The 27652-nt window shown below is 46.3% G+C and overlaps 1 protein-coding gene across 1 annotated transcript in view; it reads left to right on the forward strand.

The window, feature by feature from the left end:
- LOC308140379 (ras-related protein Rab-27B-like) overlaps window positions 1-27652 on the forward strand; it is a 114082-nt gene that overhangs the window by 39236 nt on the left and 47194 nt on the right. The window contains exon 2 of the mRNA XM_080510141.1: window positions 21220-21437. The gene's annotated coding sequence lies outside the window, so the exon portion shown is untranslated. The remainder of the gene's footprint in view (window positions 1-21219; window positions 21438-27652) is intronic.

The raw sequence follows: 27652 nt of genomic DNA on the forward strand, positions 1-27652 counted from the left end.
CCTCATGACTTCGGCCTTTGAACGCCTGCAGGGCGCCAAGGTCTTTACTAAGCTGGACTTGCGCAATGCTTACCACCTGGTCCGGATTAGGCAAGGGGACGAGTGGAAAACGGCATTTAACACACCTTCTGGCCATTACGAGTATTTGGTGATGCCATTCGGTTTATGCAATGCCCCTGCAGTGTTCCAGAATCTCGTCAATGATGTGCTGAGAGACGCATTGAATAAGTTTCTGTTTGTTTACCTCGATGACATTTTGATTTTTTCTTCAGATCTTGCCAGTCATGTCAAGCATGTTCGTTTTGTTTTGGAGCGTCTTCTCAGCAATAATTTGTTTGTCAAAGCCGAGAAATGTGTTTTTCATGCTCCCACAGTTTCGTTTCTTGGGCACGTCATCTCAGAGGGGAGGGTGGAGATGGACAGGGAGAAGGTCAGGGCGGTAGCGGATTGGCCGACCCCGGGTAGCCGCAAACAATTATTACGATTTTTGGGGTTTGCTAACTTCTACCGGCGGTTTATCAGGGGATTCAGCTCCGTCGCGGCGCCTCTACATGCCTTAACTTCCCCCAAGGTCCCGTTTTCTTGGGGTCCCTCAGCCGAGCAGGCGTTTTCGGAGCTCAGGGCCAGGTTCACCTCGTCTCCCATGCTTAGTGTGGCGGATCCAGGGCGGCAGTTTGTGGTGGAGGTGGACGCGTCAGATGTCGGTGTCGGGGCAGTGCTCTCTCAGCGCAGTAGTAAGGATGGGAGGCTGCACCCTTGTGCCTTTTTCTCCAGGCGGCTGACCCCGGCTGAGGAGAACTATGACATTGGCAATCGGGAGCTCCTGGCCATCAAGGCTGCGTTGGAGGAGTGGAGGCACTATCTGGAGGGTGCAGAGCACCCGTTTGTGGTATGGACAGACCATAGAAACCTTGAGTACATCAAATCTGCCAAACGGTTAAATTCTCGGCAGGCTCGCTGGGCTCTGTTCTTCACCCGGTTCGACTTTGTGGTATCGTATCGCCCTGGGTCCAAGAACGTGAAGCCTGACGCCCTTTCCCGGGTCTTTGAACCGGATCCTGCTCCTCGTTCCCCCACGCCGATTTTACCTCCGACCTGTGTGGTGGGGGCGGTGACGTGGGAGATTGAGGAGCAGGTTCGGCGGGCTCTGGAGGGGGTGACGGTGCCGCCAGGTTGTCCTCCCAACCGCCTGTTTGTGTGTCCCCCGGTACGATCTAGTGTTGTTCAATGGGCCCACACTAACCTTCTGTCTTGCCACCCAGGAACTGAGCGCACCATGTTTGTGGTGAGACAGCGTTTCTGGTGGCCAGAGATGAACAGGGAAGTCCGGGAGTATGTCCGGGCTTGCCCTGTCTGTGCCCGTAACAAGACCTCGCGGTCTCGCCCCTCTGGTCTGTTGCAGCCGCTCCCAGTACCCACCCGACCATGGGCAGACCTATCCATTGACTTTGTCACTGGCCTCCCGGACGCTGAAGGGTTTACCACCATCCTCACCGTAGTGGACCGGTTCTCCAAGATGGCCCACTTCGTGCCCTTAGCGAAACTCCCATCAGCCAAGGAGCTGGCAGAGGTCATGCTGAGACACGTGTTCCGTCTTCATGGGTTCCCGCGGGACATTGTCTCGGACAGGGGTCCTCAGTTTGTGTCTCGGTTTTGGAGGGAGTTTTGCAGGCTGTTGGGTACTACGGTGAGCCTTTCGTCCGGTTACCACCCAGAGTCTAACGGCCAGACAGAGAGGGTGAACCAGGAGCTGGAGTCCATCCTTCGTTGTCTGGTCTCTGACAGCCCGGCTGCTTGGTACAGGCAGTTAGTCTGGGTGGAATACGCCCACAATTCCCTGCCCTGTTCGTCCACTGGTCTGTCTCCCTTTGAGTGCGTGTATGGGTACCAACCCCCCCTGTTCCCAGCCCTGGAATCAGAGGTTAGTGTCCCGTCAGCTCTGGCAATGGTGCGGCGATGCAAGCGCGCTTGGCTTAAGGCCAGAACCAAGCTCTTGCAATGCTCTGCTGAGCGCAAGCGGCTTGCAGACCGGCGCCGGGTTCCCGCACCAACTTATGATGTTGGTCAGCGTGTGTGGCTCTCCACCCGGGACCTGCCACTCCGCTCAGACGCAAAGAAGCTGGTGTCAAGGTTTATTGGACCTTATCCAATAATTAAGCTGGTTGGTCCCTCTGCAGTCCGTCTTCGTTTGCCCCGCTCGCTTCGTGTTCACCCCACCTTTCATGTGTCAAAGGTTAAACCTGCCCGGGAAAGCCCCCTAGTTCCCTCCTCAAGAGCCCCTCCTCCTCCCCGTATGGTAGAGGGTGAGGAGGTTTTCACGGTCAGGCGGCTCCTGGCAGCTCGCCGGCGTGGGCGGGGGTTCCAATACCTGGTTGACTGGGAGGGGTATGGCCCTGAGGAACGTGCCTGGGTACCTGCTAGGGACATCTTGGACCCAGGCATGATCAGGGATTTCCACAGGCAGCATCCTGAGATGCCTGGGCCGTCTGGAGCCGGTCGTGGAGGGGGGGGTACTGTCAGGGTGTAGGGTGAGGTCCCCTTTAAGAGTGGGCGGGCCATGGTCTGGGCTGTCAGCACCTCACCTGTGGCCACTTCTGGTAATCACCCTGCCCTATATATGTCCTGTCTGTGTGTTCGTTCAGGGTTGGTTTGTTTGTTAGCGATGTCCCGTCCGTCCGGTCCAGTACTAGTCTTCCATGTCTCGTCTGTCCTGTCCAGTCGTTGGAGTCAAGTCTGCTGTGCTCCTCACGTCAAGGAGCAACCTGTGAATCATCGGTCTGTGCTGTCATTATAATAAAAGACTTGATTGAACCCAGCCTGCCTCCAGAGTCCTGCACTTGGGTCCTGTCCGTATCCGTGACAGAAAGTTAACATGTTTTATTACATTTAGAATATGACGCTACGATAAACATGTACATTTAAAGCTTCAAAACCTCATAAAGTGGTGATACGTTAATGTCAGAGGTTTACAGGCTTGTTGGAGGGAAAAAATTAAATAAAATTAACTAATAGTTTAAATGTAAAAAAACGGTGAGGTCACTGTGATTATAGCTCACCTCATTTCCTCATTTGAGCAAATGTAATTACAATTCATAGAACATTCTGTTCAGTTTCATAGTCATTTAATTTAAGTTATATAGTATGAGTATATAATTATGAGTACTATTCATTAGGGATGACAAATTAAGCTTTATTTACTGTATATAGTTTTTATATTTAAAACAATGAATCTCAATTCTGAGGCTGTTCTGTAAATAGTTTTCAAATAAACAATAAATAAAGCAACTTCTGATCAATCCATATCGTTTGCAGAACTAAAATAATGTATCGATTTAAGCCCCACCCAATTTCACTTCAACCACGCCCACTTCCTGTTTAGGCACCGCCTACTCCAAGTATACTCCTGTACAGATAGATAGTGGTGTACTCGCTTATTCCTACTATTTATATTAAGATATAATTTATTTATGTTTTCATAACCCTTGATTGTGTATTTAGACATTTAAAATGTTTAATTTGATTTAACATATTCATACATTTTTGAATCTTGACAATATTGAAAATCTGACATTAGTTTGGATTTATTTTATTTTCACCTTCAGTAAATAGTGAAAAGATAAAATTTGAGGCAGTGGGTGTCCTCACATTCCTACGATATGAAGGAATTCAGTGTATTTGAGCTCGTTGAGGTGATGAATCAAGACGGACGGTCGTGATGCTGCAGTCACTGATGCTGTGTTGCCCTAGCAACAATGTCTCAGCTCTCAGGATGTGTGCCGGGAAACCCCACTTTCTCTTCTGACAGTGTTTTCTACCAGCGACGCGCAGAATGAAACACAGGCGAAGTTTGGATTAAAGTTTCAAATGTCATTACTGGAGTCTTCAGCTGCGTGTCTCTGCCCACCGTCTCACCTGCACCTTCTACTGTCTCACCTTCACCTTCTACTGTCTCACCTTCACCTTCTACTGTCTCACCTGCACCTTCTACTGTCTCACTTTCACCTTCTACTGTCTCACTTTCACCTTCTACTGTCTCACCTGCACCTCCCACCATCTCACCTTCACCTTCTACTGTCTCACCTTCACCTTCTACTGTCTCACCTGCACCTCCCACCGTCTCACCTGCACCTTCTACTGTCTCACCTTCACCTTCTACTGTCTCACCTGCACCTCCCACCGTCTCACCTGCACCTTCTACTGTCTCACCTTCACCTTCTACTGTCTCACCTGCACCTCCCACCGTCTCACCTGCACCTTCTACTGTCTCACCTTCACCTTCTACTGTCTCACCTTCACCTTCTACTGTCTCACCTGCACCTTCTACTGTCTCACCTTCACCTTCTACTGTCTCACCTTCACCTTCTACTGTCTCACCTTCACCTTCTACTGTCTCACCTTCACCTTCTACTGTCTCACCTGCACCTCCCACCGTCTCACCTGCACCTTCTACTGTCTCACCTTCACCTTCTACTGTCTCACCTGCACCTCTCACCATCTCACCTTCACCTTCTACTGTCTCACCTTCACCTTCTACTGTCTCACCTTCACCTTCTACTGTCTCACCTGCACCTTCTACTGTCTCACCTGCACCTCCCACCATCTCACCTTCACCTTCTACTGTCTCACCTTCACCTTCTACTGTCTCACCTTCACCTTCTACTGTCTCACCTGCACCTTCTACTGTCTCACCTGCACCTCCCACCATCTCACCTTCACCTTCTACTGTCTCACCTTCACCTTCTACTGTCTCACCTTCACCTTCTACTGTCTCACCTGCACCTTCTACTGTCTCACCTTCACCTTCTACTGTCTCACCTTCACCTTCTACTGTCTCACCTTCACCTTCTACTGTCTCACCTGCACCTCCCACCGTCTCACCTGCACCTTCTACTGTCTCACCTTCACCTTCTACTGTCTCACCTGCACCTCCCACCATCTCACCTTCACCTTCTACTGTCTCACCTTCACCTTCTACTGTCTCACCTGCACCTTCTACTGTCTCACCTGCACCTCCCACCATCTCACCTTCACCTTCTACTGTCTCACCTTCACCTTCTACTGTCTCACCTTCACCTTCTACTGTCTCACCTGCACCTTCTACTGTCTCACCTGCACCTCCCACCGTCTCACCTGCACCTTCTACTGTCTCACCTTCACCTTCTACTGTCTCACCTGCACCTCCCACCGTCTCACCTGCACCTTCTACTGTCTCACCTTCACCTTCTACTGTCTCACCTGCACCTCCCACCGTCTCACCTGCACCTTCTACTGTCTCACCTTCACCTTCTACTGTCTCACCTGCACCTCCCACCATCTCACCTTCACCTTCTACTGTCTCACCTTCACCTTCTACTGTCTCACCTTCACCTTCTACTGTCTCACCTGCACCTTCTACTGTCTCACCTGCACCTCCCACCATCTCACCTTCACCTTCTACTGTCTCACCTTCACCTTCTACTGTCTCACCTTCACCTTCTACTGTCTCACCTGCACCTTCTACTGTCTCACCTGCACCTCCCACCATCTCACCTTCACCTTCTACTGTCTCACCTTCACCTTCTACTGTCTCACCTTCACCTTCTACTGTCTCACCTGCACCTTCTACTGTCTCACCTTCACCTTCTACTGTCTCACCTTCACCTTCTACTGTCTCACCTTCACCTTCTACTGTCTCACCTGCACCTCCCACCGTCTCACCTGCACCTTCTACTGTCTCACCTTCACCTTCTACTGTCTCACCTGCACCTCCCACCATATCACCTTCACCTTCTACTGTCTCACCTTCACCTTCTACTGTCTCACCTTCACCTTCTACTGTCTCACCTGCACCTTCTACTGTCTCACCTGCACCTCCCACCATCTCACCTTCACCTTCTACTGTCTCACCTTCACCTTCTACTGTCTCACCTTCACCTTCTACTGTCTCACCTGCACCTTCTACTGTCTCACCTGCACCTCCCACCATCTCACCTTCACCTTCTACTGTCTCACCTTCACCTTCTACTGTCTCACCTTCACCTTCTACTGTCTCACCTGCACCTTCTACTGTCTCACCTGCACCTCCCACCATCTCACCTTCACCTTCTACTGTCTCACCTTCACCTTCTACTGTCTCACCTGCACCTTCTACTGTCTCACCTTCACCTTCTACTGTCTCACCTTCACCTTCTACTGTCTCACCTTCACCTTCTACTGTCTCACCTGCACCTTCTACTGTCTCACCTTCACCTTCTACTGTCTCACCTGCACCTCCCACCATCTCACCTTCACCTTCTACTGTCTCACCTTCACCTTCTACTGTCTCACCTTCACCTTCTACTGTCTCACCTGCACCTTCTACTGTCTCACCTGCACCTCCCACCATCTCACCTTCACCTTCTACTGTCTCACCTTCACCTTCTACTGTCTCACCTTCACCTTCTACTGTCTCACCTGCACCTTCTACTGTCTCACCTGCACCTCCCACCATCTCACCTTCACCTTCTACTGTCTCACCTTCACCTTCTACTGTCTCACCTTCACCTTCTACTGTCTCAACTGCACCTTCTACTGTCTCACCTTCACCTTCTACTGTCTCACCTTCACCTTCTACTGTCTCACCTGCACCTTCTACTGTCTCACCTGCACCTCCCACCATCTCACCTTCACCTTCTACTGTCTCACCTTCACATTCTACTGTCTCACCTGCACCTTCTACTGTCTCACCTGCACCTCCCACCATCTCACCTTCACCTTCTACTGTCTCACCTTCACCTTCTACTGTCTCACCTGCACCTTCTACTGTCTCACCTTCACCTTCTACTGTCTCACCTGCACCTTCTACTGTCTCACCTTCACCTTCTACTGTCTCACCTTCACCTTCTACTGTCTCACCTGCACCTCCCACCATCTCACCTTCACCTTCTACTGTCTCACCTTCACCTTCTACTGTCTCACCTGCACCTTCTACTGTCTCACCTTCACCTTCTACTGTCTCACCTGCACCTTCTACTGTCTCACCTTCACCTTCTACTGTCTCACCTGCACCTCCCACCATCTCACCTTCACCTTCTACTGTCTCACCTTCACCTTCTACTGTCTCACCTGCACCTTCTACTGTCTCACCTTCACCTTCTACTGTCTCACCTTCACCTTCTACTGTCTCCCCTTCACCTTCTACTGTCTCACCTGCACCTTCTACTGTCTCACCTGCACCTCCCACCATCTCACCTTCACCTTCTACTGTCTCACCTGCACCTTCTACTGTCTCACCTTCACCTTCTACTGTCTCACCTGCACCTCCCACCATCTCACCTTCACCTTCTACTGTCTCACCTTCACCTTCTACTGTCTCACCTTCACCTTCTACTGTCTCACCTGCACCTCCCACCATTTCACCTTCACCTTCTACTGTCTCACCTTCACCTTCTACTGTCTCACCTGCACCTCCCACCGTCTCACCTTCACCTTCTACTGTCTCACCTGCACCTTCTACTGTCTCACCTGCACCTCCCACCATCTCACCTGCACCTCCTACTGTCTCACCTTCACCTTCTACTGTCTCACCTGCACCTCCCACCATCTCACCTTCACCTTCTACTGTCTCACCTTCACCTTCTACTGTCTCACCTTCACCTTCTACTGTCTCACCTGCACCTTCTACTGTCTCACCTTCACCTTCTACTGTCTCACCTTCACCTTCTACTGTCTCACCTGCACCTACTACCGTCTCACCTGCACCTCCCACCATCTCACCTGCACCTCCTACTGTCTCACCTTCACCTTCTACTGTCTCACCTGCACCTCCCACCATCTCACCTGCACCTCCTACTGTCTCACCTTCACCTTCTACTGTCTCACCTGCACCTCCCACCATCTCACCTTCACCTTCTACTGTCTCACCTTCACCTTCTACTGTCTCACCTTCACCTTCTACTGTCTCACCTGCACCTTCTACTGTCTCACCTTCACCTTCTACTGTCTCACCTTCACCTTCTACTGTCTCACCTGCACCTACTACCGTCTCACCTGCACCTCCCACCATCTCACCTGCACCTCCTACTGTCTCACCTTCACCTTCTACTGTCTCACCTGCACCTCCCACCATCTCACCTTCACCTTCTACTGTCTCACCTTCACCTTCTACTGTCTCACCTTCACCTTCTACTGTCTCACCTGCACCTTCTACTGTCTCACCTGTACCTTCTACTGTCTCACCTTCACCTTCTACTGTCTCACCTGCACCTACTACCGTCTCACCTGCACCTCCCACCATCTCCCCTGCACCTCCTACTGTCTCACCTGCACCTCTTACTGTTTCCCCTGCACCTCCTACTGCCTCATCTGCACCTCCTCCTGTCTCAACTCCCACTCCTACTGCCTCATCTTCACCTCTCACTACCCCCCCCTTCAAAGCTTCAATTATATTTTTTAAAAAGGGTGCTTCCTGCCAATACATCTTTTTACTCAACATTACGAAATGGTGTAACGTCTCTGCAGTTGTGCTATTGATGCAATGATTCAATGATGATGTTTGTTGGTTGCTATTATTTTATGGTACTTGAATGCACCATTAGAGCGAGGTGGCGGCAACATGAGCAAACAGATTTCCTGTGTGCGTGAGTGTGCTCGTTCATGCATGTGTGTGCCTGTGTGTGTGTGTTCCCGTGCGTGTGTGTGTGTGTGTGTGTGTGTGTGTGTGTGTGTGTGTTCCCTTGCGTGTGTGTGTGTGTGTGTGTGTGTGTGTGTGTGTGTGTGTGTGTGTGTGTGTGTGTGTGTGCGTGCGTATGCAGTGGCGCCGCCAGGATTCAATTTCATAGTACGCACAGAAACCCCCCTCTCCCACCGGGTGTCCCTGAGTGGGGGGGGGGGGGTTTCCATCCTGTGCGCAAAGAAGATCGTTCTTCGCGAACGCCCAGGGGGTTCGACGTATAGAAACACAGATGGTAGCCGCCCAGCAAAACGTCATGGTGACAGCGCACCAGACAGAGACAAAAACAAACAATTCTTTAAAATATTTACTTTTTCTACACCTTCAAAAAAATTGTATGCACGGTGTGCACAGGATTCTGGCTGGCCACTGCATGTGTGTTTGTTTATTTGTTTGTTTGTATGTATGTGTCTGTGAGTGTGTTTTGCACATGTGTGCGTGCGCGTGCGTGCGTGCGTGCGTGTGCGTGTGTGTGTGTGTGTGCGTGTGTGTGTGTGTGTGTGTGTGTGTGTGTGTGTGTGTGTGTGTGTGTGTGTGTGTGTGTGTGCGTGCGTGCGTGTGTGTGTGTGATTGGGAGTGTTGGAGCTTCTATCAGATCTTTGGACCTGCTTGATGTTTCCCTTCGCTCGGCTCCAAATGGAGAAGATGAGTTTCCCGGCGACTGACAGATTTGAGAATCGGAGTTTGGATGTTGTGGTGATGTGTGTGTGTGGGAAAAGCTGCAGTAATCAGGCTGATGTGTGAGCTTGTGTCGTCTCCATTGTTTGCTTTGCGTCTCCCCCAGTTCTCAGAGCGTTAAACAAATCAAATGAAGCTGCAGGAAAGGCTGAAGTCATCCTGACAGGAGGAAAAGTCACTGGTCTGATAACGTTGGAAGATTGATTAAAACATCGTCCGCCTTCTCCAACTGGCTCCATTCAGACCCTTACACTTCTTTTTCTGTTTAACCACTTCAACGTGATGATATGTAGTTTAAATATAAGCAATGTCGTTAATGCTAGCTGGTGGCAACATGTAGCGTTAGCAGTTATCTACATATTTAGCGATAGCAGGTGGCTACATACATTTGCAGGTGGCAGTGTTGCCAGTTACCTTGAAATTGTTATCTGATTACTGATTGCAAGTTATTCTTTTAAAAGTAACATGGTTACTTGTATTCTAAATTAGTTACTTTAAAATCAAGGAGTCAGTACTTGTATTTTAACTTGTTTAGTAACTAATTTAGAATACAAGTAACTTTTTAGTTAATTTCAGCGGCTGCCGACAACACCCCCACCATCTTGTAGGGATTTATTACCTCATATGGATCACTATTTATGTTTTAGTTGGCTATCAATAATGATTAATAATTATCGATGATAGTTATTAATAATGTTATTAAAATGTAATCTGATGTGTATCAGAACCCCGGAGCTCCACCTGTCTTAACAGGAAATGATAGTCAATCAGTTATATCAGTCTCATAAGATATACTAAACAGTTAATCAGGAATTTGAGTTAATAGTTAAATTAATTACAATTACCAGAATTAACAGTAAAGCTTGAAGGATTTTGGAGTTCTTGACACAGAAGAGGTCGACATTTCATTCACCTTTGTGCTCATTAATAAAACAGCAAGTATGATTCCAAACATTATATTTATTTACAATGAAAACAAATAAAACACAGATTCTAGATACCTATATACAGCTGTGTGTGTGTGTAGGTGCGTGTGTGTGTGGAGAGAGAACGCAAGAGAGAGTTGGAGGGAGTGTGTGTGTGTGACGTGTGATGGAACTACAAAACAAGATGGCGGATCACAAGAAACTACATTCCAAATGGAGGTTGTCAGAGAGCAGGAGGTCTGTCCTGGGTCTCCACCATGTGCTGGAGAACAATGGAACAATAAAAGCTAGCCTTTAGCATCTGCTTCCGGTGTGTCTCTGCTAAAGGACCATTTCTAGAATGAGTTTATGTGAATGAGACTTGTTTTGTAAAACGTCAGGAGTCGTCAGATGGTGTTCAGTTACTGTGTGATGTTGTCTTTGATGGGATATGTGTAGGATTGTGCGTTAACAAGTTACTAAAGCAAAGATTAGCATGCAGACCCTGTGTCTGTGGCAGAGCTAACGTTGGTTTACAAGTTTATAACGGCTCCTGGTATCATAATCAAAAGAACGCAATCACTGTAACAGAACCAACACATCTTCATAAAGTTAAACAGTTCTATCATAGCATCAGGTTTAACTAATCTCAGGTAAAGCCCAGTTGTTACCACTTCCTTGAAGGAGTTCAGTTGTTGTCCTGCTGGAGGGAAGCTGGTGTCTTCTCCTGTAGTTAGCACCTCCTGCTAACTGTGGTTGCTGGTTCTGCAGGCTGAGGAGAAGAAGATGAAGTTGATGTTTCAGGAGTCCTTCTTTACAGCTCCTGGTTGTTCCTTTTGTTCAGACTGAGGAGCTGGTCGCTCAGGTCTGTGATGGTTTTCCTGCTTGTTCAGGAAAAACACAAAGAAGTTCTGTGAGGCGTCTTTTCCCTGGTCCGTCCTGGAGGAACCGGTTGGTTTTCCTGGTTGATGGGAGATCAGACTCTGGGTGCTGGTCTCTGGATCAGGGGAAGGTCTGACGCTCGTGGTCGGGTCAGCAGAGTTGAGGAGTGGAGGCCCCTGGTTGCAGGCCTCTGGTGTTAGCTGTGTGCTAACGCTGCGTGAGCTCAGCTGCTGGGGAGCAGCTCTTCAGCAACCCACCTACTCAGGGTCCAGTCTTGCAAGAGAGAGAATGGAGGTTCGCAGGCTTTTTGTTCCACGTGTGGATTCAGAGGTGTCAAAGCCTGAGAGCTTCAACCAATCAGTGACTGGCTGATTGCATGGGGGAAGCGTCTTTTGAGCAGAAAGGGGGGAGGAATGTCCTGCAGAAGGTCCCCCCCTCACTCCGTGTGAAAGACAATCACATTCCTGGGTCAGAATTCATAAGTCATGACTGCATCTCATGACAAATGAATATTGTCTTTCCCCAGAAATGAACAAACTTTCTGTGATCCTGTGAGATCCCAACAATCTCAACATAAAAGAGGAAACTGGTTTTGCTAAAAACTCTGAAAAAAGAGGCGGGGCTTCCTGCCAATATATCTTTTTACTCAGGAAAATTACTAAAATGGTGTAACATATCTGCAGTTGTGTTCTTGTTGTTACAAGGTTAATTGATTGTGTTTGTTATTTCTGATTCTTTTGTGTCACCTGAACGCACCGTGAGAGCGAGTTGGCCTGTGATTGGCTGGAGGAGTGTGCGGTTAGGTGAGCTGCAGACACGCTCCATGTACTGCATCTGCCAGTTTGGAGGAAAATGAAGCAGAGGCCCGGTTCTGTTTAATAATATAGCGGCTTTACTTTCCGGTCGGACGCTACAATAGTAACGGACAGTGACTTGGAGACTTAACTTTAATCTGATTACCGGTTTGGAAATAGTAACGCATTAGATTACTCACGGTGCCTGACCTTTAACATCTGCTGAAGGTCACAGACACGAGCAGCGTGATGCTTAAGTAGTGGACAGACTTGATTTGGGAGATGTTAAAGACGGTCCGAAGCTGCAGTTGGTTCCTCTGTGTACAATTCATCTTTTGGTCGTGGGAACTGATGTGGGAGTTTGAATCTCTTTGCTCCTATTTTTATTTAACTTCTGTTTTCTAAACTCGTAGTCCTTTAACCCTGGAGGTCGTTTCACTGAGACCAGACTGCATCTGTCTGCTCACTGCACGACCATCAAGCGTAAACATGGACTTTGATTTACTTGGTTTGTGTTGAATCGAGTTTGGTAGTGGAGGTGCTGATCAGGTTTTAATTAGAAGATATTGATGAGCAGTAACTTGTCTAAACCCTCACCAGGTGACATTTCTTCTGTGATGGAAGTCGTCTGCTGCCGCTGCTTCTCAGCCTGGTTTAAAGACGCCATGTTATTCTTGTGATTAGAAACAACCAAGTTTAATCTCAGATCTTTAGAACAATTCTTTAATCGTTTCCTCCACTGCATCATGGACTTTTACTCAGTTGTTTTCCCCTTTTCATCTCTTTTTCATTGCTGCTGTTATTATTTGTTCTCCTTTCCCATCCGTCAGTTCTGTTATGATTTAGTCATGTTTCTGAGGTTGGTGGGGTTGATGTAGTCGAGGGCAGTGAAAGGGTTATAAAAGTAAAATGTATGTAATGTGAATGTTCAGTCTTCATGTGTATTTCAGCAGATGTATAATATACTATAAATATAAGATCTTTGTTAATATACCAGCCAAACAACTGACAGGAGTGCAACTTGTAGAGGATAAAATATGGTCGTCATGATCTTGTATCCGATACTAACTGTTTTTTTGGTTTTTTTTAAACATTCATTTGTGAGAATCTTTATGGGCATCAGCAGTTTCAGTGCATGATCCAGTACTGATGTGTTTGGTGTCTCTCCAGGTAGTGCTGCTAACATCCTGGAACAGTGAGGACCTTTTGATTTATCTTTCTTCGGTCAGTGGACATGATAATGAACCAGCACAACTGTTAAAGTACACATCCAGGGTGGGAACACATCAACATCGTTTAAGTCACGTTTGAAGTTTAACCAAAGTCAGTCGTCTTTATTGACCTTTTAAGAGTTAAAACCTACTGGAGGGATACCAGAGATCACAGTTTATGTTTATCAAAATGAAATGTAAGCCTGTCAAAGTAAACTGAAGACACTCTGTGACTGACTGCCAGAAGACCAGGGGCCTCATTTATAAAACCTTGTGTAGGATTCCTACTAGAAATGGAGGGGCTCCCAAAAGTGGAAAATGGCGTGCGCCACAAAAAATTTGGATCGATAAAACTGTGCATACGCACACCTGCACACACTTTCTTTCTGTAAATCACGATCCACCGGTGGACGGTTCAGGCCCCGCCCTCAACATGCCCACTTTCTACTATAAATGGTGCCTCACCAATATTTTTGCATCTTAATCCGCCCGTTGATCTCTGGCATTTGACGCTAAATTCTGACAGAAAAGATGAAGAAGAGGAATTTTATGGAGAGAGAAACAGTCATGGAGGAGATGGAGGTCAGGAAAGTGATATTAGTTGGTGTCACAGTAGTGGAATCACTAATAAAAAAAATAAACAAGCGATCGGCAGCGCGTCGTCACCACTGGAAGTAGTGTGACAGTCGCCACACTGCTGTGTCTGACTGCAGAGGTGGGGAAGAAGAATTTGATCTGAAGGTGGAGGTCAGAGGAGATGGGGGTCTCATGGTTGTGACGATAAGCATTGGTGGAGACCACAGCACACTAAAAGTTCCGTTTTATCAGGATTTATGGCCATAACGTAAAAATATACGAAACTGTATCATGTATCGCGTATGTATAAATATAAAATAAGAAATATACAATCTACAAGTTCTTTATTTTACATGTAACCCATTGGTAAACCATCTCAATTGCAGTTCTTTTTACAGAGACTCACTTTAGTTGTTACTGTGTACATACAGTCTAGTATATTTGTATGTTATAGCTGTAAATCCTAATAAAAGCAGCTGGAACAGAACAGATGTCCCCAGCGACTGGAGACAGATAGTCAGTGTTGCTCCTGACACTGCAGCTTTACACACGTCTGTTGCTGCGCTATCTATGTGTTTACTCTGAAATTAGACTGATTGTTACACACCATGTCACAATGTATAATCAGTTCTCTGTATCATTTGAAGATGAAAGTTTAACATGTGAACATAGAACTGCTGATTCAGCAGTAATGTTCCACTAAAGAAACATCTAGACCACTGCAGCTTGGCTGTTTATGATTACGTGGATCTGTAAGTCTGATATTTGAAGATATTTAATGTATGAGATAAATCTGACTTCAATTCTCCACCAATTCTCACCACCAGCGCTGCAGGTTCCTCGTCTCCACAATGTGCTGCTCAAGGTTCAACGTTTGTGTACTGGTATGCACATTCTCCTGCAAAGTTTATTTTTTAAGATCACAAACTTTGCATTGGAAGTGGTGTACGCATCTTTCAGGACCTGTTTTATGCTACAGCAACCTTTATGAATTAGGCCCCAGAAGACTGTGATCGACTGCCAGAAGACTATGTGATGGACCATCAGAAGACTCTGTGATGGACCGTCAGAAGACTCTGTGATGGACCGTCAGAAGACTCTGTGATCGACTGCCAGAAGACTATGTGATGGACCATCAGAAGACTCTGTGATGGACCATCAGAAGACTATGTGATGGACCATCAGAAGACTATGTGATGGACCGTCAGAAGACTCTGTGATCGACTGCCAGAAGACTATGTGATGGACCGTCAGAAGACTATGTGATGGACCGTCAGAAGACTATGTGATGGACCGTCAGAAGACTATGTGATGGACCGTCAGAAGACTATGTGATGGACCGTCAGAAGACTATGTGATGGACCGTCAGAAGACTATGTGATGGACCGTCAGAAGACTGTGTGGTGGACCGTCAGAAGACTATGTGATGGACCATCAGAAGACTATGTGATGGACCGTCAGAAGACTGTGTGGTGGACCGTCAGAAGACTATGTGATGGACCATCAGAAGACTATGTGATGGACCGTCAGAAGACTGTGTGGTGGACCGTCAGAAGACTATGTGATGGACCGTCAGAAGACTATGTGATGGACCGTCAGAAGACTGTGTGGTGGACCGTCAGAAGACTATGTGATGGACCATCAGAAGACTATGTGATGGACCGTCAGAAGACTATGTGATGGACCGTCAGAAGACTCTGTGATGGACCGTCAGAAGACTCTGTGATGGACCGTCAGAAGACTCTGTGATGGACTGTCAGAAGACCAGAAGACTCTGTGATGGACTGTCAGAAGACCAGAAGACTCTGTGATGGACCGTCAGAAGACACTATGATGGACCATCAGAAGACTGTGATTGACCGCCACAAGACGCTGTGATTGAGCTGGAACTGACGTTCCCTGCTGTCTTGTGTCGGTGAGAGTGGGCGTGTCCTCTAGTGTTTCTTTGTTGTTTTTTTTAGATAGAGTTTTATTGTCTGACCCAAGGGTGTCAGAAAATTGTCTTTTGACAGAGCTCAAAAAATGCTTAACACGCACACACATAAAAGTCACTAAGAACAGAACAGCAATACTCATAAAATGTGTATTAAATGACAGTATACAACAACATTATTACTTAAAATCACAGAGAAGGGAACGGGCCGGCTGCCAGTTATTCGGTTCTTGGAGTTATGTTTCCTCTGCTGTTGAGGGCTGTGACTGCAGAAGGAATGAATGATTTTTTGCATATTGTTTTTCTGGCTAGTGGGACTTTGTATCTTCTGCCTGATGGGAGGAGGGTGAAGGAGTGATGGAGGGGATGGGAGGGTTCCTCTGTGATCAGGATGGCTTCCCTGATCACGGAGTGCTCATACAGGAGGGACAGTGGAGTTTGTGCTGAGCCAATTCTTTTACTGGCTTGGGCGGTGATGCGGGATAGTTTTATTTTGTGTTTGCTGGTGAGGAAGTTGTACCAAGATGTGATGTTGAAGGTGAGAATGGATTCTATGAGTAAACCATTATTATTTGTTTGGTTTCAGTTTGTTGGTAAATCAGGAAGCGGAAAGGGTTTCGGCTTGCTTTTGTTTCCCTCTCCATCATGTTGGCAGATTGAAACGAAGCTAAAGCTACATAAATAGAAAGGTTGAACCAAGCCTTGACTCGGTGGGTCACTGCTGCAGTTTGTCGGTTGTGATCATGTGATGTGATTTTCCCACTGGTGAAGTGTTTCCTCAGACCTCAGTGTGTTCATGTGCTTTAACACTGGAATGTGGAAACAGCATGCTACAAACAGCTGCATTGTGTATTATGAGAGTGAAGGAGCTGCATGCAGTAGAGACGTTCATATGGACGCTGTCTGATGGGTACTGAGGGAATCTGAAGGTTGATATGGGATTTGCGACAAATTGTTGGCCCGTCTTCCATGTCAGTGTTCGGACCATCTCTGCACCCTGAGTCACCACGCAACTTCCTAATGAGAGAAACGGGAGAAAGGAACAAATAGCCGTTTAAGAACCTCTTTGTCACATTGAGAAACTTAAGGAAAGTACGAACCAGTGAGTTTGAACTTGAACGCTTCAGGCAGAGTGAATGAAAAAGCTTCTTGGGATATTTACTGAATGTTAACCAGTATTTGAGGATGGGTCTCAACAAGTCAAAATTCAGAAATACCTCCAACTGCATAAGCTTTGAAATGTTGCAGCAGTGAAAGAACTTTGCTTCATGGTCTCTGGAGGTTAGCATTTAGCATCCTAGCACATTGTATTCAGGTTTAACTTAACAAGCCTTTAATACCAGCTGACATTTGGCAGGTTAAAGTTGCTTCATGTGGCTGCTGCAGGTTGAAGTTGGAGCAGGATACATTCTGGATAAGATCACAGTGAGTGTGAAGGTCATACTCCATAAGAACAAGACGAAAGTTCCGCAGTGACGTATGCTGGCAAACAAAATGACATCACTTCCGCCAGCGGGCTCCTTCTGGCCGAACAAATTTGTTTGGGCAGTGCCAGCCGTCCTGGCCAAACTCAATAGGAGCCGCGCTGGCGAAACTTCGGCACTGACGTGTGCTGCACATGCTTATTCCAGCGCGCTAATCAAAATCAGTCATATTTTAATCATATTTAGCTTCTAACATTGCTACTGTCTGAATGCTGCAGCTTGTTAAAATGCCATGATGCACCTGAACGCATCACTCAAAGCGGTCAGCTCCTGCAGTTAAAACCGGACAAACATTGCTCTCGTACAAAAAACTCTCTATTTTATTTCTGAAACAGTTCAGAGAAATAGATTTCTGACAGGACAGGAGGCGAAAAATAAACTGTGCAGTGGAAAAGTTAAAACGCTGACGTGTGGCTGCTGTGAGGGGGTGTGGCCTGCTGCAGGGGGGCGTGGTCTGCGAGTTCAGCAGCGTCTTGCGGTCGGCCTTTCTTCATTTCCTCCGCTAGAGCATATCTTAATAACAATTCTTCCTCCTCAGCTTTGAACATCCGTCTTTCATCATCCTCTTCCTCTCTCATCCACTCGAAAACTACTCTTTCCACCATTGTCGCACGCTTTCGCTGCCCTATCCAAATGTTTGACTTGTCAAGATGGGTACATGCTGCAAGGGGCGTGGCCTGCGAGTTCAGCACCGTGTTGTGGAGTATGAACAGTTCGGCAGCTTGCTGACGTCACTGCCGAACTTTCGTCTTGTTCTTATGGCTTCAAAAAGGGAGTCTGCAGGGGCCTTAAAGCTCCGCCTCCTGACCAATCAGATCTCTTGGAAAATTACCTGCCTATTCTTAAATGATGGTGATTGGTGGGCGGGTTCAGCAGAGAAGAGAGGAGAAAGTATTTAGAACAATCTTTTTGACATAATAAAATAAATCCTGGTCACTGAGGCCTCGAAGGATGTTTTTATTCTTGACTTGTTCCAAGTCTGTTTTGCTCCACCAGGGTTGATCTGGAATAATGGTTTAATTATAATGCTCATGCTGACAGAACTGCACAAACATGAGTTTATGGAACTTGAACTACTCCTGTCGTCACGGCGATGAATTAATATTCCAACACAAAACAAACTCACACAGGTGAAACTCAAGTGGATGTAAAATAAAGTAAAAGAAGAGCAGTGAGGAAGCTCGGCCTGGAACCTTTCTGCTGGAACCCAATCAAACTGAGTGACCACAGTGCTGTCCGTTTATGTTGTTCCATGAATTAATGTGCTCCAATCTTACCTAGTCAGCATTAACCAGTCAGCATTAACAAGTCAGGATTAACAAGTCAACATTAACCAGTCAGCATTAACCAGTCAACATTAACCAGTCAGCATTAACCAGTCAGGAATGTTCAGGCTTTGGCTGCAGCAGCAGAGTTGCTTTTAACTGCTGGAGGTGTTTTAATCCTTCATTTTCTCAGAGAATAACTGCTCCTCTATGGGAAAGTCAGCTGCGTTTCTCACTGTGTGATTGGTCAGAGGCTACAATCTCCGCCCCTTTCATGTGAATGCACTGGTCCTGAAGGGAAAACTGAGTTGGAACTAGTGAGTTGATCACCTGCTTTGAAGTAACGGTTATCAGGATGGTGCATGTCAGTGATAACTTGTGCAGCCTCCAGCGTTCTGAGGCATCTGGCAGTGGTTTCTGTGGTGACGCTCCCTCCTCACGTCCTCTTTTGTCCTCTCAGTCCTCCAACCAGCATGAACACCTGGTGCACCTGTCTCGCACTGCGCTCATCTCAGGAAAAATCCAATGTCAAAACTCAACTTGAATCCTACTCTCTGACAACATGGAGAATGTATTTCCTCCATTTCACCTGCGGCCGTCCCACATTTACCTGCTTCCTGTTTTAACCCCCCCCCCCCCACACACACACACACACACACACCTGACCCGAGGCTGCCCCACTAGGCTCTCACTGACAACAGTGTGTGTGTTCCCAGCTGAAGCCCCGCCCTCTTGTTACACAGAGACAGACACACAGACAGCGAAGCAGAAATTAACAGAGGAGAAAGAGGAAAACATCAAAACCACATCTCACCCTCAGTAGGTAATTAACTTTTTAACCAGGTGACTTATTAACCTGGTGACTTCTTAACCAGGCAACATCTTAACTAGTCAGCTTCTTAACCAGGCAACTTTTTAACCAGGTGACTCCTTTACCAGGCAATGAGTTAACCAGGTGACTTGTTAACCAGGTGACTTATTAACCAGGCGACTAGTTAACCAGGTGACTTCTTAATCAGGTAAATTCTTACCCAGGTGACAAGTTAAACGGGCGATTAGTTAACCAGGCAACTTTTTAATCAGGTGACTTCTTAACCAGGCAACTCCTTTACCGGGTGACTTCTTAACCAGGCAACTTATTAACCAGGCAACTTCTTAACTAGGCGACTACTTCACCAGGCAGTTTTAACCATGTGACCTCTTAACCAGACAACATTTTAGCCATGCAACTTCTTAATCAGGTGACTAGTTAACCAGGAGACTTCTTAACCAGGTAACTTTTCAATCAGGTGACTTCTTAACCAAGTAACCTCTTAACCAGGCAACTTCTTAACTAGGTAACTAGTTAACCAGGCGACCATTTAACCAGCAACCATGAAGACAACTTTTTTCTATTTCAAACGGTCAAGTTTTTTTCTGTGCTAATGTATTAAATAATGTTCACCAGAGAGCTAACATGAGGAAGTATAGTTTTGCACAAGTATCAGTCATTTCACTTAATCCGAACCGAAGGTTTCAGAAACTGTTTATTTCTCGACCGCTGAAGAGTCTCGGGCCAGTCTCTCCTTATGTGACAGGACTACTGTTCATATAACGTGTTTAATGACCCTGGTTTATGTCTTTCTGTTTCTCCTGACACCCTGATGGATGGTATACTTTGTTGTTTTGTGTGTTTCAACCTGAATCAACCTGGAGTTCAAGTTAACTCATCATCACACCACAGCACCTTCTCACAATCAGGAATCAGAGTCAGAGGCAGGTAGGAGGAGGGGGGGGGGGGGGGTGGAGTGTGAGAGGGGTAGGGGGTGTGTGTGAAAGAGGTTCCTTAACTTATTAGTCCAAGTTTTTATATTGCGGAACTCACCTGCCTGATGGGAGAGGACAAACAGATAGCATCCGGGGTGAGTTCTGTCGTGGAGGTTCTGGAGGTTCTCCTCTGCAGGCATCTTGCGGACACAGCATCCAGGCAGGAAGCTGGAGGACCAGACAGTGGTGCCCTGACAAGTTCCCACAGTATAGCTTGGATTCATTCAGTTTAAGAAAATGTTTTTCCAATTCAAGCATCGCGCCATCGTCCAAAACATCGGACCTGACAAACTAATGACACAACAACTGGAGTGCAAATGAACTCAACACATAAAGGAGCCATTTCAACAAAATATAGCAGGAAGCAGACAGATGTTGACAATAGTGCAGTTAATGAAAGGAAAATGAGTAAAATAATAACTCCATTGTTTGTGTTCTTACAGGATCATGACCTTGGTAGTTACTCTAATGTGAGGGAATGTAGTGAATGTAATTATCTTCCAGCACAGCAGAGGCCAGACCCTGACCCATGTCTGGTGCTTCCTCACCATCAAGCCTGCAGAAACACTGTGTTGCAGCAACACTGCTTTTATTCTGAAGGTCTCTGATTTATTGAGGGTCTAAACTTAGCGTGTGTGGTGGCAGAACCAACAGCTGTTAGCACACCAGCCTGGTGGTTCCCAGGAAAGAAGGTTCATGAAGACCAAACAGATTGATGCACAGCAAAGTTCATTCATCCAAATCATAAAGAAACACTTGATGGTTTATCTTGGCGTTTTGAGGGTCTGCAGCCATTCTGGGCCACAAGAGCTCGCTGTGTCAGATCCTTGGAGTTCCAGGGTCGTCGTTGGGTTCATCATCTTCGGCTCAGTTGTTTGGAATCAGTTTCTGGTCGGTCTGTTTCTGGGATGTTCCAGTGAACCGTGTGGAGAGAAGTGTTGCCAGTGAGTGAACCACAGAGCCATTAAAGCAGCTTCCATCCTTCCTTCCCCACAGCCACAGTCAGCTGCTTCGTCAGGGGCGTGGCTTTGACTCTGCTGCCTCCAGCTGAATACTGGCCTTTCACTCAGTCACCCGCTGATCCAGCCCCCCTCCAGCCAGTCACTCAGTCGGTCGCGGAGTGTGGATACAGGCCGGCTGGTCAGCTGCTCTGGATGCCTCATATCTCCTCCAGAATCTCGCCCTGTTCAACCAGCTGAGGAACCAGCCAAGAGGTAAGACTGCCTGTTTGCCGTCTCCGAGCCGTTTGTTGACCTTTGTGAACATGTGACAGGCTGCAGGGCGACGGGACAGACTCGCCGGGCAGATGTTCATGGGGAGACAAAGCAAAAGTTAAGAGTGGCAAAATGGTGCATGTTGTTGTGCTGGGATACGTGTTCCAGACAGCTCATGATCTGAGGGGTGCCAGCAGTTTCACACATTGTGGGTCTCATGACGCCATCGATGTTCTGAACGTCCAGCTGCCAACCTCGACGGTTCTGACCACATCTTGTTGAGCAGCAAAACTTAAAAAAGAGATCAACTTTGAGGTTAAAAACTTTGATGAACAGATTAAAACATTCATCTCAAAACACACAAAACATCAAAACCCTGCTTTGATGTGAAAATAGAAAATTAGGGTGAAGTTTCCCTGAACAGCTTAATCAGAGCAATCTGTGGGATCTGAAGATGAATATTCAGGAACGAGTTGAAATGTTCGGTAATTTGAGGAATCAACACCCCAAAACCACAGCGTGCCCGCGAACAGATGACCCGACGGTGTCTTTGCTTCCTTGCTCTGTTATTTCCAACTGGATTTCTGTGGTCATGATATTCTGACCTCTATGAAACGGTTCCAGTCTAACATTCAAACAAACTCGAAGGAGAGAAAATAAACAAATGGTAAATGGTGCAATTAAAAAAAGTCTTAATTGCAGTGGGACATATAGCAGCTGGCCACCAGGGAGCAATAGAGACCTTTCATCAGGTTGTTAACTTCTTATCACAGTCTATATAAACGTCATTATGTGTTTTGTTATAGAAGAGACAGTTTGATTTATTGATTTAGTGTCATGAAGCAGAATTAATGCGGTGTGAGCATCGGTTGAGCTAATTGTTCTGCCTAATTTCTTTGTCTGAATAAAATATTTAACATGTCCACCAGCTATATTTCAGGGATTTTGAGATATTTTAAGTCTTTAATCACAGCGTTCAACAACTTCATCGGTTTTTGAATAGTTTGTTTTCTCTGGAGTTTTAGTCCTGGGCCCCGACATCTCTCGTTAGCTATTTGTTTGGCTCGGTAGCTCCGACTGGTGGCGAGCGGCAGCATGATGGAAAGTGACCTTCACATAAGAATGACAAACTATGTTTGACCGCCACACTGAGGAATTTGTATGTGTCACATCTTTTAAATCTTTGAGTTAGCTGTTAGCAAGCAAGTTAGCTTGGAGTTTTGTTTTGAGAATTTCTTTATTTGGTGGCGATTTCAGTTTGTGTCTCTGTAAAGCGACGGTCACAACCCACCCTGCATGTTTTTAGTCTGTACGTTTTTTTGGGGGAGGCAACGGCCGGCATGTTTTTCTGAAAACGTGGTGAGAGAGTGGCAAGAGCAGGGAGGGAGTACGTCAATGTAAGGTGTAAGTACATGACCCCGCACGCCACGCCTGGCTGTGAGCGGTTGCTGCATTATACGTTGCACAAGTGGTCAGTGAGTTGTAGGTACTTACAACGTAAGATCTCCATGTGATTGGCACGTTATCCTGTGGAGGCCGTACTTATACATACTACTCATGTACAGTGTCCTTACTCACTTGCATGTTGTAAGTGCATGCAAGTTCGATGAACTTGAGTTTTTCCAGATAGACGATTCCCAGATAGAAGACTTTTTATAATCAGTGGATTATTTGTAACATTTCAGTGACCAACGATAAATAGTGATGTATTTATTACACACACAGACACATAATTTATAATCACAGAGGGGGAAGTGAAATAAAAAAGCAGTCATTATATTTCCAAATATATACGAGCAATCCACAGCAACAACTCCCTCATGCTTCCATATCTGAGTTATGGTGTGGAAATATGGGGAAATAATACGTTGATAATGATTATAAAAGTGAACCAATGAAGGGTGAACGGACAACTCATCCTCGAATGAGATTTCAGATTTTTTTCGGTGAAAATAAAATTATTTCTAATTGATATTTGACATGTTTCATATATCTAGTATATTCCCATATATATTTGGTATGGTATCATATGGCTTTGTTTCTCATGAAGAATGATCTTCTTTGCACACAGGATGCCCCCCCCCACCCAGAAACTGGTCATATACGTTCCACCTGGCTAATGACTGCATCAGTCATATTTAAATCATGTCTTTAACCGTGACAGAGATACTTTGAAATCCAATCCTTCAAATCAATAATTCCAAAAAGGCATGTAAAGTAACTCTGAGCCCTGCAAACCCAAGACGTCGGGTTTCCCACAGTTTAACGAGCACCTGAACGCATCACTCCAAGCTGTCGTTTTTGAAGCTGCGTTTTCACTTTGGATTATTTGATTTCAGAAATACAGCTTCATCACTGAAATGTTACTTATAACATTCTTTTTTTTTTTTTTTTGTTCAACTTACTTTACTCACGGAGTCAGAGCGTGCTCATTGGCTGTAGATGGAAGCACGTCACTCGTACAGGAGTGAATCCGTGGCCCGAACACAGCGACATTTTCTCATGCAGGAAAAGTGCTACGGCGTGTCTCAAATCCGTACGGAGGCGGTACTCGCCTACTGATCCCACAATTTTGGCCACGTGTTTGCAGGCAGACAGCGCTCACTTGCAAGTACAGCGGGTTGTTGACCGTCGCTTAATTGATGGACCCTTCCATCCCATGGGCTGGTTTTAGACCGCCCCCCAGTGGGCTAGATATGGACCCCCCAGTTGGCTGGTTTTGAACCTCCAGGCTCCCTGGTCCCCCCCACCCCCCCCCAGTGGGCCGGTTCCTTTGGGTATTCCTATAAACCTATAGGTATTCCTATAAAACTGAAGTGTATCTGTATCAGTTGTCCGACACTGAGGTATGAGAAATTTGTTGATCATGAAAATAAATATGAAGTACAGAACTAAGAAGACCAAGAGTAAACAGTATCTGTGAACATCATGAGCGCGTTGTGCTTTCTGGGGGGAAAAAACAACATTTGCTTTGTTTGTTTAGTTCACTGTCTGAACCGGTTTGACTGCGGAGCAGAAACGCTGCCGTCGGAGCTTGTTTCTCCGACACACACACACTCAGATCATTTCCTCTTTCATGATTTATCACAGAGGAGATTCCAGCGTAAATATTTGAGTGTGGGTTACAAGCACAAGGTTAAAAGCACAGAAGCTACTTTGAAAAAGGTTCTGGTGTCCAGTTGGACTCTGGTCCTTCCTTGATGTTGCTCTCCGACACACTGAAACATTCAGAGGGTCTGTGGTGGTCGTTCTCTCGGTGTTCTTGTCATGCAGATACGTATTTTCAAGCAGCCAGGTTCATGAAGAAGCTCTGCATTGTTTCCCTATCATTTGACTTGATAGTAAGTTCTATCAGTAGAAATCTTTGAGTGAAAGTTTTCATAGGTTCCTCTTTGGTCGCTGACGAGCTGGTGTCAGCAGATAATGTTAAGTTTTAATGAATTAATGAAAAGTATTAATGAAGTCTTAATGAATGAATGCTGTTTTCAATTAATCAATAAAAGGTTTTAATGAATTGATGCTGTTTTAATGAATGAATTAACATTTTAAGTGAATTATTGTTGAGTTTTGATGGGATTCTAATGTGTCTGTACTGGACTGAGCACAGGACCAGTCTGGTCCCTCCGGCCCGGGTGAAGCCCCCCCGCCAGCTTTTAATCAGCCCACATCAGCAGGTGGAGGAAGCAGGTGGAGCGACGCCGGTCAGACGGCTAAAGATTTCCAATCTGCCCTCCGGACAGCAGCAGCAGAAAGGTTAATGCCGCCGTCCGACAGCAGCCGTGACAAAACATCACAAACTGCAATTAAATAAGCTGTTAGTTGAATCCTGCTGTGCTCTGCTGAGGGATTGTTTAGTGTCCAAGAAAGAAGAAAACAACAGAGTTATTACTGTTATTGTTTATTATTATTATGAAAACATGGTGACAGACACAAAACCTTACAGACTTTAAATGGAATCAATTGACTGTTAATACAGTAAATTCTGATCCGTTTCTTTCCTCAGTCCCGTCGCCCACTTTCTGTTTATGTGAATGACGAATGTGTTGCTAAGCAAAACGGCTTTAAATAGGATGAAAATAAAAACATCATGTCTGTGTACTTCTGTAAACAACCTAAACCCTGTAAACAACCTAAACCCTGTAAACAAGATAAACATTGTAAACAACCTAAACCCTGTAAACAACTGAAACATTGTAAACAACCTAAACCCTGTAAACAATCTAAACAATGTAAACCACATTAACACTGTAAACTATCCAAACATTGTAAACAACCTAAACACTGTAAACAACCTAAACATGTCTCTATAAATGGAATAGTCTCTAAATAGATTAGTATTGATTGTTTGATTGTAACAAGGTATATATGGTATATATTTATAAAGATATGTATGTAGTATAGTTTTGTTTTTGTAAGTATATATTTATATAGATATTTATGAAGTATATATATGGTATATGTTTCTACAGATATGTATGAAGTGTATATATCAAATTTATTAAAGGAAAAACCTCTTGAGTTGGAGGGATCCTCAATAGTATATATTTATAGAGCTGTATTATGTAATTATAAGAATATCTGTGGACAAACTAAAGAATAGATAAGGGGTGGGGAATTTAAAAAGTTTTTTACTTCTCCCCACTCCTTTTTCAAACAATGTGCAGTGTTTTGTATTGGCTCTATGTATATTAAATATTTTTGCTTTTTCTTTCTTTTGCATGTACAAATAGTAAAAAAAATAATTGTACATGTTTAAAATAAAAAAAATCCATTGTAAACATCATAAACACTGTAAACAACCTCAACCTTGTAAACAACATAAACACTGTAAACTACCTCAACCCTGCAAACAACCTATACATTGTGTCACGGATAGCAGACAGGACCCAAGTGCAGGACTCTGGAGGCAGGCTGAGTTCAATCAAGTCTTTTATTCATAATGACTGCACAGACCGACGAATAGCAGGTTGCTCCTCGACCTGAGGAGCACAGCACACCTGATTCCAAATCACTGGACAGGACGGACGAGACATGGATGACTAACAGACCAACACTGAACAAACACACAGACAGGACATATATTGCTGGCAAGGTAATGACTGGAATTGGCCACAGGTGTGGAACAGGACTGCCCAGACCTGTGGCCCGCCCACTCTTAAAGGGAGATCCCAGCCTACCTCCTGACAGTACCCCCCCCCCCCCCCCCCTCCACGACCGGCTCCAGACGGCCCAGACATCTCAGGATGCTGCCTGTGGAAGTCCCTGATCATGCCTGGGTCCAAAATGTCCCTAGCAGGTACCCAGGCACGTTCCTCAGGGCCATACCCCTCCCAATCCACCAGGTATTGAAACCCCCGTCCATGCCGGCGAGCTGCAAGGAGCCGCCTGACAGTAAAAACCTCCTCACCCTCTACCATACGGGGAGGAGGAGGGGCTCTTGAAGAGGGAACCAGGGGGCTAACCTGGGCAGGTTTAACCTTCGACACATGAAAGGTGGGGTGGACGCGAAGCAAGCGGGGCAAACGAAGGCGGACTGCAGAGGGGCCAACAAGCTAAACTATTTGATAAGGTCCAATAAACCTTGACGCCAGCTTCTTCGCGTCTGAGCGGATAGGCAGGTCCCGGGTGGAGAGCCACACACGCGACCAACCGCGTAAGTTGGTGCGAGAACCCGGCGCCGGTCTGCAAGCCTCTTGCGTTCGGCAGAACACTGCAAGAGCTTGCTTCTGGCCTTGAGCCAAGCGCGCACCATCGCCAGAGCTGAAGGGACACTAACCTCCGATTCCAGGGCAGGGAACAGGGGAGGTTGGTAACCATACACACACTCAAAGGGAGACAGCCCAGTGGATGAACAGGGAAGGGAGTTGTGCGCGTACTCCACCCAGACTAACTGCCTGTACCAAGAAGCCGGACTGTCAGAGACCAGACAATGAAGGATGGACTCCAGCTCCTGGTTCACCCTCTCCGTCTGGCCGTTAGACTCTGGGTGGTACCCGGACGAAAGGCTCACCGTAGTTCCCAACAGCCTGCAAAACTCCCTCCAAAACCAAGACACGAACTGAGGCCCCCCTGTCAGAGACAATGTCCCGCGGGAACCCGTGAAGGCGGAACACATGCGTCAGCATCACCTCTGCCAGCTCCTTGGCTGATGGGAGTTTCGCTAAGGGCACAAAGTGGGCCATCTTAGAAAACCGGTCCACTACGGTGAGGATGGT

The sequence above is a fragment of the Blennius ocellaris genome (genome assembly GCF_963422515.1).
Source record: "Blennius ocellaris genome assembly, chromosome: 15".
Lineage (NCBI taxonomy): Eukaryota > Metazoa > Chordata > Actinopteri > Blenniiformes > Blenniidae > Blennius > Blennius ocellaris.